This window comes from Mesoplodon mirus (genome assembly GCF_964341445.2).
Source record: "Mesoplodon mirus genome assembly, chromosome: 9".
Taxonomy (NCBI): Eukaryota; Metazoa; Chordata; class Mammalia; order Artiodactyla; family Ziphiidae; genus Mesoplodon; species Mesoplodon mirus.
Genome location: NC_138985.1, coordinates 40,316,187 through 40,330,998, shown reverse-complemented (window position 1 = coordinate 40,330,998; position 14,812 = coordinate 40,316,187). Strand labels below are relative to the sequence as shown.

Below are 14,812 nucleotides of genomic sequence, written 5' to 3'. Positions count from 1 at the left end.
ATACAAGTTGCTATATGTAAAATAGATAAGCAACAAAGATATACTGTATAGCACAGGAACTCATACCCATTATCTTATAGTAACCTAGAGTGGAATAAAATCTGCAAAAATACTGAGTCACTATGCTATATACCTGGACCTAACACAATACTATAAATCAACTATACTTCAATAAAAAAGAATGTAATGTCTCAAGTTTTATATTGATTACAAGTTAAATGATAATATTTTAGAAATATATTATTAAAATTATATAAATGTGATTTGCATTATATTTCTGTTGGGCAGTACTGGTCTAAAACATGAAATATTCATGGAAACATGGAGATAGTCGTTCCACGATCCAATAGAAAGATGTTGCTGTCCTACTATACAAGGCCTGGAGGAAAAGCAAGAGTAACATTAGCACTTAAAATGCAGAATTTACAGGTAAGCAGCTAATTTTTCAAGGGCAGGAGGTGCAGGTGTAGGGAGCCAGTGGTACTTAGAAGACGACACAAATTCTACACTCACGCTGCTAGCACTTCTGGAGGCTTTCAATAAAAGACTTCAGGATGGATTTATTAAACACTTGTTCCGAGACTCGCCTGTGCAAGTACTTGTGTGTTCACTGGGATAATCAAGGGCCAGGAGACGTGATGGGCTACCTCCTCAAAATACAGCCTCCTTAGTGAAGAATCCATGTGAGGAACAGTTCTGGTTTCCTGACCTAGTTGTGTGTGTGTGTGTGTGTGTGTGTGTGTGTGTGTGTGTAGTAACGTAGTCTTTCAGATTTTTTCTTGGAAAAGGAAAGATTGGGGGAGGTGGCACCATAAGTAGTACCAGAACTCATATACAGCACAATTTTTTTCAAAGTACCTTATGTTAAGCAAAATGTTCACAAAATTCTCTCCTTCCCTTGTTTTCACTCAACTCAGCTCTAAGAAGCAGGTCTGTGTAAAATTCCCTTTTATAACTTCCTTACTATGAATGACTTTTGGTCATTTTTGTCTTTTAACAATAGGTGGATTTTTCCTTTAGGTTTCACATTTCCTTTAAGCAGTTGTTCTTAAGAGGGGGTATGGGGGGAGGAGTATTTGACCCTCCCTGGGGACATTGGGTAATGTCTGAAGACACCTTTGATTCTCACAAGTGTGTGGTTGGGGGCTGCTCCCTCCATCTAGTGGGTAGAGACCGGAGATGCTGCAGAGTGTCCTACAATGCACAGGACAGCCTCCACACCAAAGGAGTATCTAACCCAAAATGTCAACAGCGCAGAGGTTGAGAAACCCTGTCTTAGAAAATGTCATTCCCAACAGCACCAACCTGCTAAGGTGGTACTGAGTGTGCTACAGGCTATTCCCCAAATGTGACTCCCCCACGACCCCCAGAAAGGTTCCCTGTACTTTGAGGCCTGAGGAGCCTTCATTGCTAGCCTCATTTTTCTCACTGCTAAGTGAATTTCTATTCCACAGCATTTACAAAGAAGCAGTTCATTATTTAAAGCAAAGAGCTATATGGGTTTTCTAGGCTCCCCAGAAGATAGTTTTAGTGTTGATTGATTGCTTCTAAGCAGACAGAAACTCAAATTTTGCTCATCACAAACTAGTGGTTTTCTTAATCAGAGATGGTCAAACTGGATGTCTTAGCTTGATTGCTGAGACGAAGCCTGCCCAAGTCAGCTGAGGGATCCTCAGATCCCTGGCCTGACCCTAGACCCCAGAAACCACCCAAAGGTTGTTACCATGATCGAATTCAACAGATAGCTTCAGTCCTTGTGAGGGGCACATAGCCCATCAAAAGGACGTTCACAAACCAGCTGTAGAACAAAAACCCAAGGAACTGAGACCAAACATCACTGACCGTGATCTAACTCTAATTTTAATACCAGAAGATCCTGCCTAATTTTATTGTTCTTTACAATAAAAACCTGAAAACGTTGAATTGTGTTGGCAGAATTAAAACAAGCCCCTTCAAGTTGTCTGGAGTGGAATCTGAGTTGCTAATGGGCATGCCACGAGTCAGACCCCTTTCAAACTCTGGCTAGTAGCCATCGCCCCAAAGGTGCATTTAAAGCAGTTGATGCTATTGCCAAAGGTGATGGTGACATAACTGCTCTCAAATGTAGCAGTGGAACAAGGTAAGCACCCAGGAGCAACTCGGGAAATCACCGGAAACAGTGAGATGGGGCCAGTGTTAGTAGGGCCCTGAGTGGTCAGAGGTGCTGCCTACCTCTCAGGTTGAAGTGCTCTTCTTTGCTGTCTTCTGAGCATGGGCATTTGTACTCTTACACGTCCTTGCATTAAGAAAATACAGCACTTGGCCCGTGGTTACAAACAGGATGGAGGTGAAGACCAGCATGCTGAACACGCTACGGGGCCAGCATGACCAGGATGAAGTGTATGAGGTCCATGAGGTAGTTCAGGGAACACTGCACACCGTTCACAGCCCCTCGCTCTGTTTCCAGAATGTTCTCCTGAAGAAGCTGGGTCACAGTGAGGTCAAAGGACCAAAGACCTACAGGGCAGCAGTGTGGGGGGAGAAGAAATGAAAAGAGATGTCAGAGACCTCGGTGAGAATTCTGGCTCTGGCACTGACTGGCACGCTCACACTGGGTAAATGAGGCTTCCGGTGGCTCAGTTTCTCTCCCCTTCCCCAGGCAGCTAGGGAAAGCTCTGGCCCCACCAAGCTGTCTTCTTTCCCCTCGCCCCATCCCACTTCCACAGGGAAAGGACCCAGGTCAAAATATTCCTTCAATGTGGATGCCATTTGTAGCATTTACATGCTTGACTCCTGGAAATAACTATTTTCACTTCCCCAAATCTCCACATCTCCACATTTCAGCTTTTGCACAACTTCCCACCCTCTCTTCATGTCACCTGCTGAGCTTGCCCTTCAGGGATTTCTTAATTGTGCCTCCCACTGGAAAGGCTTCCCCAGCTCTCAAGACCAGATTTGGTGTCCCTCCTATGTGTCTCCAATCCTCTGTCCTCTAATATAGCTCCTGTCACTTTGTGTTGTTGGCCATTGCTATTTACTCACTCTTTGGTCTCCCATCCAAACTGTACACTCAGTGGGGCTAAGACCTTGTCTGATTAAACCACTCATGTATCCCCAGTGTCTAGGACAGTTCTTGTCACATAATGGGTTCTTAGTGAATGAATGATGAAGACTGACAACGACACAGTGGTGAGACCATGAAATGCTTCTACGATAACTTAGCAACATCACAGGCTGCAGAATCCTATGCCACACATGACCCACCGCTCACAATTCCTGCCAGGATCACACCCGAGAAGAGCAAGGTGATGGAGATGTAAGGGAAGTTCCAGAATTGCTCTTGAAAGAACCCAGACTAAGACAAACAGTAAATTCATGAAGGTGGACGTTGACAGGAGAGGGAAGACACATGAGAGAGTAAAAGACAAAACTGCACATGCTTGAGATGTGGTAATGAACTCTTGGAAAGGGTGGTGGATATTTCCTCTGGTTATTTTTCTGAAGAAGCAGATATTCATGAAAAGGAAATGACAAATACCTTTCCATCTTCCAGGACAGAACAGGCAATGATTGCAAACAGATTTTTAAAGTACATAACAATTTGTAAGAAGTATTTAGCACAAATTAAGACAAACTCCAAAAAGGACTAGAAGAGCCAAATAAGGCTATGAAGGAAGGAGAGAGGGTCAGGTGGGCTAAATCCACTCTAGCCCAAGAACTGTGGGAAGGGTGAATTTGGTTATAGAAAAGAATTTATTGCCATAGCAGGGGTTTTTTTGTAAAGATAGCAATAACAATGAAAAAAACAGCCAACATTGACTTAAATTCTACTCTATACAGAAGGAAATAGGGCTTTATGTAGACTATCTTATCTAATCGCTTCCCTAGGGCTTTATGTAGACTATATTATCTAATCGCTTCCCTGCCATCAGTTCTGTTATTTTTATCCTTACTTTACAGATAGTGAGACACAGTGAGTTTGAATAAATTAGCCACACAGGGTCACAAAACTAAAAGTGATAGATGGGAAGATATAGCTCGCCCTATCTATCAATCTATCTATGTATCTATCTATCTATCTATCTATTTACCTGTCTATCCATCCATCCATCATTTAAATATGTATATCTATCTATTTACCTATCTCTATAGATACTTACATTTTATCCATACAATGAGATCTGGTGAGCTTTAATTGCAAAACAACTTGAGAGAAAATATAATTATAAGAAGTCCAGGACCTGCACAGCAGGGGGTAAGGCAGCACAGCCTGAGGGGGGCCTCAGAGTGTGGAGTTCTGGAGTGTGGACAGTCAGTAAAAGAAGCCTACCCATCTTTCCTCAAGAAACTATACCAAACTGAATTAGAATTTCCTCATCTGAATTCCAACTATCCAAAGTGATAATCTCACTTGTCCAGTTTAAGTCAGGTGTCAATACCAGGCTAACTCAATCACGCCTGACAGGAGACCATCAAGAAGGAGGATTTTTCTTGTCACTTAAGAGCACAATTTGAGGACCATGGATCAAGAATGTGGGAATAATGGGAAGCTATCTAAACTGGCCAAATTGGGAAAATCAACCCTAGCTTTCAGTTCAGTATTAGACATCACAACTGCAAGACCCTCATCTCTATCTGTTTTTAAAATCCTTGAGTTTATTGATTGAGATAAAAATATGATTTCATTTTCATTTGTCTTAAACTTAGCTTTTGTTTGAAACTGACTTTACCAACTCAACTTCTGTGCTTACCTGAAATGTCTGTGATTTGCAACTTAGTTTCACGTAATCAACAATAAAGCAAAATTGCTTAGATTAAGATACAATTTTTGAAAAATTATTAGTCGACTGGCTGTATTTTTTCCACGATTGTCTCCCATTTGGTACTGTATTACATTTCTCTTTAAAATTCTCATGTCAAAATTCTCATGCTTAAAATAAAGTAATAGGTCAAAATAACCATAAATAAAGTGATCATCCATTTTCAGAGATATACCAATCCAAAAAAAAAAAAAAAGAACTCCAGAAAGAAACTGAGGTCAGAAGCAATGCCTGGGCTGTGTTGCCCAGGCAGATGGGCAACATTGTCAATAGGCAGGTATAGCACTTACCTTGAGAGAATGGGGTCATATTTACTGGCAGGTTTACTTTCCTGTCATCCTCATCCTGATGATAAGCAATTTCTGATTTAAAAAACACTGCTGATAGCATGGATGGCCAATTTATCTATTGTCTTGACCAAAAAACAGCCCATATTCCCTGACATAGTTGTCTCTCTAGCTTAGTGTCTTTAGGAAAGAGGCTTATGATAAAATAGGAAGGAGTTTGCCCTAAGGACCATGGAATAGGTTTTGCAGGCTGTAAACTGCACGGTCCCCAGGGAGTGCTACTCACAGTGGAAACTGTCTTAATGGAACCCCTGGAGTTGTGTAGTGTACAACCTGTGTAACTGTACATGGCGGACCCCCCTGCTTCCCCCAATGACACCAACCATACGAACTGAATAACAAATGGCACTATTGGAGCCTTCTCACTTCTCACTGTTTGAGGCACATTTGCAGACAGAATATTAAGATTATAGTTAGACACAGGCTCTGAAAAGAAGAAATGAAGCATTGACATAAAGGAGGGGGAAAAAAAAAGAAGCAAGAGCTGCCTCTGAGTTTGCATTGCCTTGAATGTTCACAGACTCCTGTCGCCTTTCTAGGAAGTGCCCCCGTTTGTCGCTGGGGTTTTACAGCCAATTGGGAACTAGTTGAAAAACCCTGGATAGAAATAGAAACTCAACAAGAAGTGAAACCAAGCTCCATCCAAGAATGAAACAACAACCGATCACATGAGATGCCCATGTCATCACCTGGTCCATGAACCGGGGGGCAGATATATTGATGATCTGGTCCAGCCGCCAGACAGCTGCATTCATCCCTGTAAGTGAGAGGACGGAAACACTGCAACTCAGTGCATGAGTCTCTCCTCCTGGTGAATTTAATGTCGTGTATTTGCTAGATTTGCGAGCCCGCACTGGGTGAATGGCAGTGAAAACAGGAAAGATCCCTTTTAGTGTGACTATAGATTAATCATAGGATTTTCAACCTGGAAAAGACCTTTGAGATCAGTTCTGCTGGAACTTGAACAATTAACCAATGAGTAAACTGAGGGCTAGAGAGATTAGGTAACTTGGAGTTATTCCAACTCCTGTCTCAGCACTCTTTCTATCACATCCCACTGTCCAAACAACAACAGTATTAATAGCCATTATTATGACTAACACGTTGACAGGGAAGAGAGGGAAAAAACAGAGGACGAAGGATAGAAACAGTTGAATACTCTTTGCCACACGCATAGTTCTAAGCCTTCTACACATATTCATCTCACTCAATCCTCGCAACAACTCTAAGGGGTCTGTAGTATCTCCTTTTTACAAATTAAGAAACGGAGACATAAAGAAGTGAAATTAATTAAGGTCACAGGGAAGGTAAATGGTGGAGCTGAGATTCAAACCTAGGCAGTCTGACCCTAAAGCTTATTCTCTTAACTATTCCACCATCATCAAAGAACATATTTACAAGATGATTTTTAAAATTAGAATAAACCTCAAATCTGAATCTGTGCTTTATTTTAGATTTCTTTAAAATTAATTAACAGCAAGCAGGAAGATTTTCTTTTACCCAGAGACAGGACACTTTCAACACCATGTCACCCGGCTTGTACCCACATAGCTGTTTTATTTTGGGTGTTGTTATTTAAGCCACAGTACATCCAAATAAGTGTAGTTTAGAAGAAAACATGATTATAAGGGGCTTCTACACTTTGTAAGGAGTATATTCTAATAGAATCCTCTGTAATAGCTTCCTTTATCTTGGCTATCAACTCTCATGAACGTTTTCTAGCCAAGAGTACCAACTGCACAAATATAGGGTAAGACAAGATCTCCTGCTTTAGGTTGGCAATTTGAATATCTCACAATGAAAATGATCCAAGTTTTATAAATGGAAGAAAAAATAAAAAGATGCCAGATTCTTCCATTTAGCTCCATTATTGAAAAAAAAGATTCTACCTCTCACTACTAGTGATTAGGTGATAATCAAGTCACACTTGGGGATGAATTTTCTGGGGAAAGTAGAAGCTTATCACAGACAAAAATTAAGAAATCTTTTAAGTCACTTATTTTTCAAATCTAAAATGACCAAAGAACCTCTGTAATATATTCAGAGGGATTTCTCTCCTGAAAGTATGGTCTATATATCCTTTTGATAATAACGGTCTCATCCATTTCTTACGTGCTTCCCATGGGCAGATATAGTGGTAAGTGCTTTACAAATCCTGTATCTCACAGAATCCTTCCCAAAAGTGAGCGGGCGGCAAGGTGGGGGGGCTGTCATAATTTCTCTCATTCTACAGATGAGGAAAGTAAAGTCTAGAGAAGTTAAGTAACTTGCAGCTGGTAAGAACCATAGCTGGTTTTAGCTGCATTCAAATGCAGGTCTCTTTGACTCCAAATACCTTCTATTAAAGGCTACTTTCCTGCCTTTCTCAGAGCGCCAATTGTCTCATCAACTCTGTTCACTAAACCAGGCCTACTTCTCAGCAGATTAGAGAACCTGTGATGCCCTGTTATATCCACAGCTCACCAGCCAGCTGGCCTCTGTTGTCACCTGTGAGGCTTATAATCCAGTCCTTCTGAATGGTGTTGGTCAGTGCTGTGCTGGCCAGGTTCGCCAAGGCTGCCAGGGTGATCACAGCTGTGAAGCAGACCACCGAAGTAAGGAGGGTAAACGGAGTTTGGAACCCAGGGATAGACTTTCTCAGCCCATTGTAATGCATACAGTTACTTATCTGACAGTTTGAAGAGCATCTAAATGAACCCAAAGACTTTTGAGAGAAAGAGGTTCAATGCAGGTTTGAAGCCAAATGTTGTTGTATTTATTCTCAGCGTTTTCTTCTTCCCACCCCAGTAGCACCAGATCCGGTGCTAATTTGTACCTTGCAGACAGAGACTCTGCTGTTCTATTGCCTTCATGACTGTGAGATTTAGACTCTGATTAACAAATTAGGGGTAAGGAGAACACTGGTTAAAGATTAGCCAGATCCCAAATTAGTGAGCAGGGCCATCCAGAGATGACTCACTGAAGGGCATTCTGGTCTTGCCTGTGACATTCACTCTCACAGCACTGGGGGGAGATGGCAGACACTCACAGTGAACCAGCCTTGTCATACTTGCCCCAGCTCCCTTCTGTATGAGAACACAAGCATCAGGACCGCAGAGCAGGTGGTGATAGAGGCATTCTGAGTGAAGAGCAAGACATGACCAACTGCAAAGGGAAACAATATTTACTCTTGGTTTTAAGAGACAGGTTACAATTACATAACTGTTTAATGCAGAGTAACTGCAGTTGACCAAACCCCTGTGCCAACCAGGGGTATCATTCCCATCAGCAATCACAGGCTGAGTAGGAAGCAAAGAGCAGGCTTGTGTGCTCACTAAAGGCAAAGCCTTTACAACCAGCAGCAGAAGAAGAAAAAAAAGCTGGGTTTTGCAAGAAAATGAAAACATGCTTTGAGAGTAAGATGATATGAAAAGCAGGATATTAGATAAATCAAAGCACTTACATTTTTCTACTGATATATCACACTCTTCTTTAATCTGTGACTGAAGTTATCAATATGGCCTAAGGACCAACAGTCCAGATTTTAAATAAGTTAGCCTTTTCAGTGCTGTGCTTTCAGAGAATGCCTTGCCAAACCTCCTAGGTGAAATGAAAACAATCAGGCTGACTGGTAATCAAAAGACTTGGAAAAACTTAGGAAATCCTATATTCTTCTTGGGTAAAGGAAGGTTAAAGAGATATTAGAGGGAAAAGCTAAAAATAGATTGACATTTGAACAAATAAGTCTCCAGATAGTAATTCCCAGTTTAGACAGATTACTTGGTATAAAAGTTATCTTTTACACATAGAAATTGTCTTTAATAGAAATTACATGAGTATATTATACATAGGTAATACCAGAGTATTAAAATGAAACATGTTTTTAGGAATTTAATATTAAAAATCTGTGATGGATAAATATCTAAAAACTACAATATTTTAAATATAGTACCAGAGAATGACAGAAAGCTGGATACCACTTTTTCTAGTTTTTAAAACTTATGTCCTGTCATTATTAAGTTCATATCTGTATTTTATTTCACTAAGTAAACCAAAAAAGCTAGTGAGGTCATAATTTACCATATCATTATATATGTATTACCTTTTTTTCTTGGTTTCCTGTTGATCCAATCACCAATTAATACCCTGAACATTAATACAGATCCAGCTACCACTAAGCCAAACACTGCTGCTAGTAGAAGATTGTATCCATATAATTTTATGGGATTACATACATAATGTTGAGCAAAGGAAGCAAGATAAAATAGAATATATATAGTAGAACTTCATTTATGGAAAGTCCAAACTAAACTTGAAATCAACTCAACTATATCATTTAGGGATGCCTACACCAGTGGTGAAACTATAAAGAAAAGCAAGGAAGTGAATGCCAGAAAAGTGGGGCTCCTGGCTACTTCCATTTGTGAGGAAGGGGTATAATTGAGAAGGATCCTACGAGGGACTTCTTGGGTGCTGGCTACATCTTAGCTTTTGACTTGAGTGGTGGTTTCATGTATTCACTTTATAAGTATTTGTTATAATTATTCCACATATATATGGATATATATTCATGATGCACTTTCCTCTATTTGTGCTAGAGTTTGAAATTCAAAACATTTTTTAACAAAAATGTACACACATTTTGCATCAGTTATTTCAAGACATTCTAATTGCCTATTACAGTTCTCTTAACCATTCAAAATATATTAATTTCATTTTGATTCATCTTACCCATATCGATAAAGCACAGCTTATATAAATCAAAAATCTTGGACTGATGAGGTAGGTCAACGTTGCTCCTAAAACACATATTTCCAAATGATAAACATTATGAAATAGTAAAACAAAAATTATATATATATATATATATATATATATATATTTCTTTAAAGCAAATTTTACCTGTTAACTCAGAGAAAGTGAAATTCTGTTTGGCATGAGTTTGCTTTCGGACACTAGCCTGGTGTGAAATAAAAACACAGGCAACAGAAAAGCACATGGTTTTGTTCAACAAGTGAGAGGATTATCAGGGCTTCTGCTTTGTTTTCCTTTGCCATTTATTTGCCATTGAGTGACCACTAGGGAAATATTTAACCATACCCCTTTTTTCACGTCTAGAGATGGAGTCAGAGAAGTAAGCAAGCCATTGCACTGCGATATGTGTTTTAAAGGAAGTAGCCCAGAGTGTGATGAAGAACACAGAAATGGCAGCCACTCAACCTGGGAAGGCAGAACAGGGACTTCAAGGGGACGTTACCCCTCAGCAAAATCTGAGGGCCAAGAAGGAGTCACTAGGAAGGAGGTTTGAGGGTGGAGCTAGCTTTCTAGGTCAGGAGAACCATGGGTTCGAAGGTCTGGAGAAAAGAGAAAGCAAACTGCAAACAAGAAAATCCAGAGGCTGGGGTGTAAAGTACCAAGTTAGAGGGAGGATGAAGCAAGTCCAGGGGAGATCCCTTCTTTCCAGAAAGAATAGGAAAGAGAGGGGGATCATTAAAGCCACTGGGCTCCTCTGTGGATGCCCAGCTGCAGGGGCCTCATCTCTGCAGGGGCCTTTCAAACACACCCACTACACCTGCGAGCTGTGGGTCTGTCTCAGCTCTTCACCCAGGAACCCTCTCCTGCTTCCCTCCTGCCCATCTTGACCATCATTCTTTACTCTCACCTTTCTAACACCTTCACCAAAATAGCACCTGATCCCCATCTGTGCCAGCCACTGACGTCCCAGTCTTCCTGGTCTCTCGCTGCAACCTCCAGTGTGTCTTCCTCATTTTAGAGAGCCCTGCTAAAGCCCTTTTCATCAGCTCCCACCACCCTCCACCTACCTGCATTGCTATATCTTCTATACAGGCTACCACCAATTTAAACAACCCTCCTCCAGAATAGCCCTGATATAGTAACAAGAATTCCTTCCTTCCTTCCTTCCTTCCTCCCTTCCTCCCTCCCTCTGTTACACCCTTCCTTCCTGCCAGCCCTCTTTTATGTATTCACGCATATTCAAAACTTAATAAGCATCTACTATCTTTCAGCTATTCTGCCAGGCACTAGAGATAAAGTGGTAAAAAAAAGTTAGGGTTCTCACTCTTCTATTATCCAGGGATAACAAACAACAGACAATGACCTATAACTAGTGTGATGAGTTTCCTGTTAGACGGGTGTGGGTATCACCCAGTCACTCCACAAGCCAGTCATGGAGGAACTATGGCAGGTCATTTAGGAGGCTTTCTGGAACCCAAAGGGCAACAGAAGTCACTGAGGAAGGCTGTCAAAGTTGGACATACCATCTCCTGACACAGGAGCACCACCCAGCCACGCAGCTCAGTGCTGGAAGACTAGTGCCTTGGGTCCTTCACATGTGTAGTTATCACCAACCCTGTGGCCTTTCCCCAGGTGTACCTCCACTATTCACCACCTCAGCAATGCCTGAGGCATCAGCACTTTGCTATCCACATCACAGCCCAGCAATGGACAAATCTTCCAGTGACGGTTACTGCACTGAAGAGCAGGGTCTTTGGCTGGTAGCCCAGTCTGCTCTAGGCCGGCCCTACTGGCCCCCAGCTACTAGCAAGAACTTGCTGGGAGCTGGCCCCTCACATCAGGAATTCTCTGTATTGTTTTTTTTTTTGTTTTTTTTTTTTTTTTTTTGCGGTACGCGGGCCTCTCACTGTTGTGGCCTCTCCCGTTGTGGAGCACAGGCTCCGGATGCGCAGGCTCAGCGGCCATGGCCCACGGGCCCAGCCGCTCCGCGGCATATGGGATCCTCCCGGACCGGGGCACGAACCCGTATCCCCTGCATCGGCAGGCGGACTCCCAACCACTGCGCCACCAGGGAGGCCCTCTGTATTGTTATTCGATCTTCCATCTGGCCCAGCGAGAGGAGAGGTTCTGGCCAGGGGTACATTACTCGCCATTGGCTAATCTCACTTCAAAGGCGTATCACTAACCATAAGCGGGGCCTTAGGCTGCCCACCCTCACACTGTGTTTTTCTCATCCATTTACTTTCCTACTTTCCTGATTTCTCTTCTCTCTTGGAGCATTTCCCACCCTCACTCTGAGCTGAGAGCCTGTTTGCTAAGCCACTAAGGATATAAAAGCAGTGGAAGAGGACTTCCTTCGCTTCCCACCATTACATCTTCCCACCATTACACCTTCCCACCTGCCCACACCTGTGGCTCCACCTTTACCTCCTGTTTCTATGGGCGCCCAGCAAAGCCACTCTTCACCACACATCTCTCTCCCATCCTCCAGGACATTGATCCTTTTTTTGTTTTTTAAAGTGATGTGTCCTTACTATATTTAAGTTAAATCAGAAAGAAATGTTTCAGACTTCCCTGGTGGCATGGTGGTTAAGAATCCGCCTGCCAATTTAGGGGACCCGGGTTCAATCCCTGGTCCAGGAAGATCCCACATGCCGCGGAGCAGCTAAGCCCATGAGCCACAACCACTAAGCCTGCACTCTGCAGCCCGCGAGCCACAATTACTGAGCCTGCATGCTGCAACTACTGAAGCCTGTGCACTTAGAGCTCCACAACAAGAGAAGCCACCGCAGCGAGAAGCCTGCGCACCACAACCAAGAGTAGCCCCCGCTCGCCACAACTAGAGAAAGCCTGCGCACAGCAACGAAGACCCAGTGCAGCCAAAAATAAATAAGAATGCAAAAAAAGAGAGAAATGTTTCATATAAAACACTGGGGAGAATCACTCAAAATATTTATCCTAAGCGTTAAATCTAAGTTTAGAGGTAGAATAGTCACGTGGCTTCTATCAGCAATGAAACGTCTCCCAGGGGTCACCACAGGGAGACAGGCAAGCCATAGGCTACAGTGCAGCCCCAATAAGATACTTGAGTCAGGGACCCTGGGTGCGGGGATGGGGTTGGTGCTGGTTGACATAGTAGAGAAAAGGGGGCTCTTGGGCCTGCTCCAAGCCAGCCCTGCCGCAGAGCCCTGGTGTAGCAGTCAGTGTCACAGTCAGCCACATCCAGAAGGTACCCAGAAACAGGGGACAGCCAGCCGTGATGTACCTGAGCACAATGCCAGCCATTAACACCAAATGCTAAATCATCAGACAAATGTGCCATTGTGGTCTTGAGGGACATCTGGACACACAAAGACCTTCTGGCCCAGGCCAGGCAAGGCTATGTCTGCCTCCCAAGGACACATGACTATGGCTCCCAGTGATGGTTAGGTGGCTATTATTGGTCTGGGAATTCATTTTAATCCATCTACAATGAGTGTGCAGCATTCTTTCTAAAAGAAAGTCTACTTTTGGGCCAAGGGCTAGGGAAGGGGACAGGAGGGAACTCTAGTTAGGACTACTACTTGCTATGATCAGGACTTCCATTTAAACAGCCCAGATGTCGAGATTATCTTATATTGGCCTCACACAGGTTGGGGAGAAAGTAGAAGTTAGAACAATTGCTGAAAGCTTCTGGTTTTCTCTTTATTAAGTCTGATGACTCAGACTGAATTGGGGCTTTTTGTAATAGGCAAGCACATCCTTCTTACACAAATGAGAGAACATGTAACTCACCTATCACAAAGCCTTGCAAAGAGAGGACACTAGATCAACTGTGGCTAAAAATAGGATGAGCGGTAGTATATATTCTATCCTGCTGCCTAATGTCCATCACAATGAGAACAATCTTTAAAAGTAAACTGTAGGGGCTTCCCTGGTGGCGCAGTGGTTGAGAGTCCGCCTGCCGATGCAGGGGACACGGGTTCGTGCCCCGATCCCGGAAGATCCCACATGCCGCGGAGCGGCTGGGCCCGCGAGCCATGGCCGCGGAGCCTGTGTGTCCGGAGCCTGTGCTCCGCAACGGGAGAGGCCACAGCAGTGAGAGGCCCGCGTACAGCAAAAAAAAAAAAAAAAAAAAAAGTAAACTGTATATTGAAATGTATTATAAAACTTGAAAGTGAAACAAAAGATAGATTTCAAGGATGGTTAGAGTTTCTATTTCACTGGACTAAAGAGACCCTGTCCAGGAAGACAAGAAAGCTAAAGTCTCTTTTGGACACCATTTACTTTCCTGTTAAACAGCAACAGGATACAGTGAAGAATGAATTTTAGTTCTACTTTCATTTAAAATCATTTCTGTTACCTAGTAAAGCAGAACCATATCCTCTCTAGAGAAAAAGAGCATATGTTTAACAACTGGGAAATAGCTGCCATTTTCCCTTTTTCTTGTTAACAGAACGTCAATCTTGCTCTGGGAGACAGTGCATCCCTAGCCCCAGGTGATGAATTACAACTGATGTAAGTCACTTATTGTGATGGCATTTCCCAGACCTCCTGTAGCTAGGATTGGCCTCTGACTGTTCTAGCCACTGAGGTGGAAGGAGAAGTCTCCTAGGGGCTTCTGGGAAAGATTTTGCTTTCTTTTTCTTTTTTTGCCAACATCTATTATTATTTTTTAAAATTATACACATACTAACAGGTGTGAGATGATATCTCATTGTATAGTTGATTTACAATATTTCAGGTATATAGCAAAGTGATTCAGCTACTTCAGCTACATATATATATATGTATGTATATGTATATATATATGTATTCTTTTTCAGATTCTTTTCCATTATAGCTTATTATAAAATACTGAATATAGTTCCCTGTGCTGTTCAGTAGGTCCTTGCTGTTTATCTACCTTCTATTTGGTAGTGTGTATCTGTTTATCTCAAATTCCAAATTTAT

At 42.4% G+C, this 14,812-nt stretch overlaps 1 pseudogene across 1 annotated transcript; it reads right to left on the bottom strand.

Moving 5' to 3' along the window:
* Positions 1-2,085: 2,085 nt before the first annotated feature.
* On the bottom strand, positions 2,086-13,202 carry LOC309810261 (solute carrier family 40 member 1-like; annotated as a pseudogene). Its single transcript has 7 exons — positions 12,916-13,202; positions 9,228-9,409; positions 8,106-8,264; positions 7,610-7,720; positions 5,669-5,903; positions 3,244-3,334; positions 2,086-2,496 (listed from the first exon to the last, which is right to left on the bottom strand). The product of its transcript is annotated as a solute carrier family 40 member 1-like (transcript).
* Positions 13,203-14,812: the final 1,610 nt, after the last annotated feature.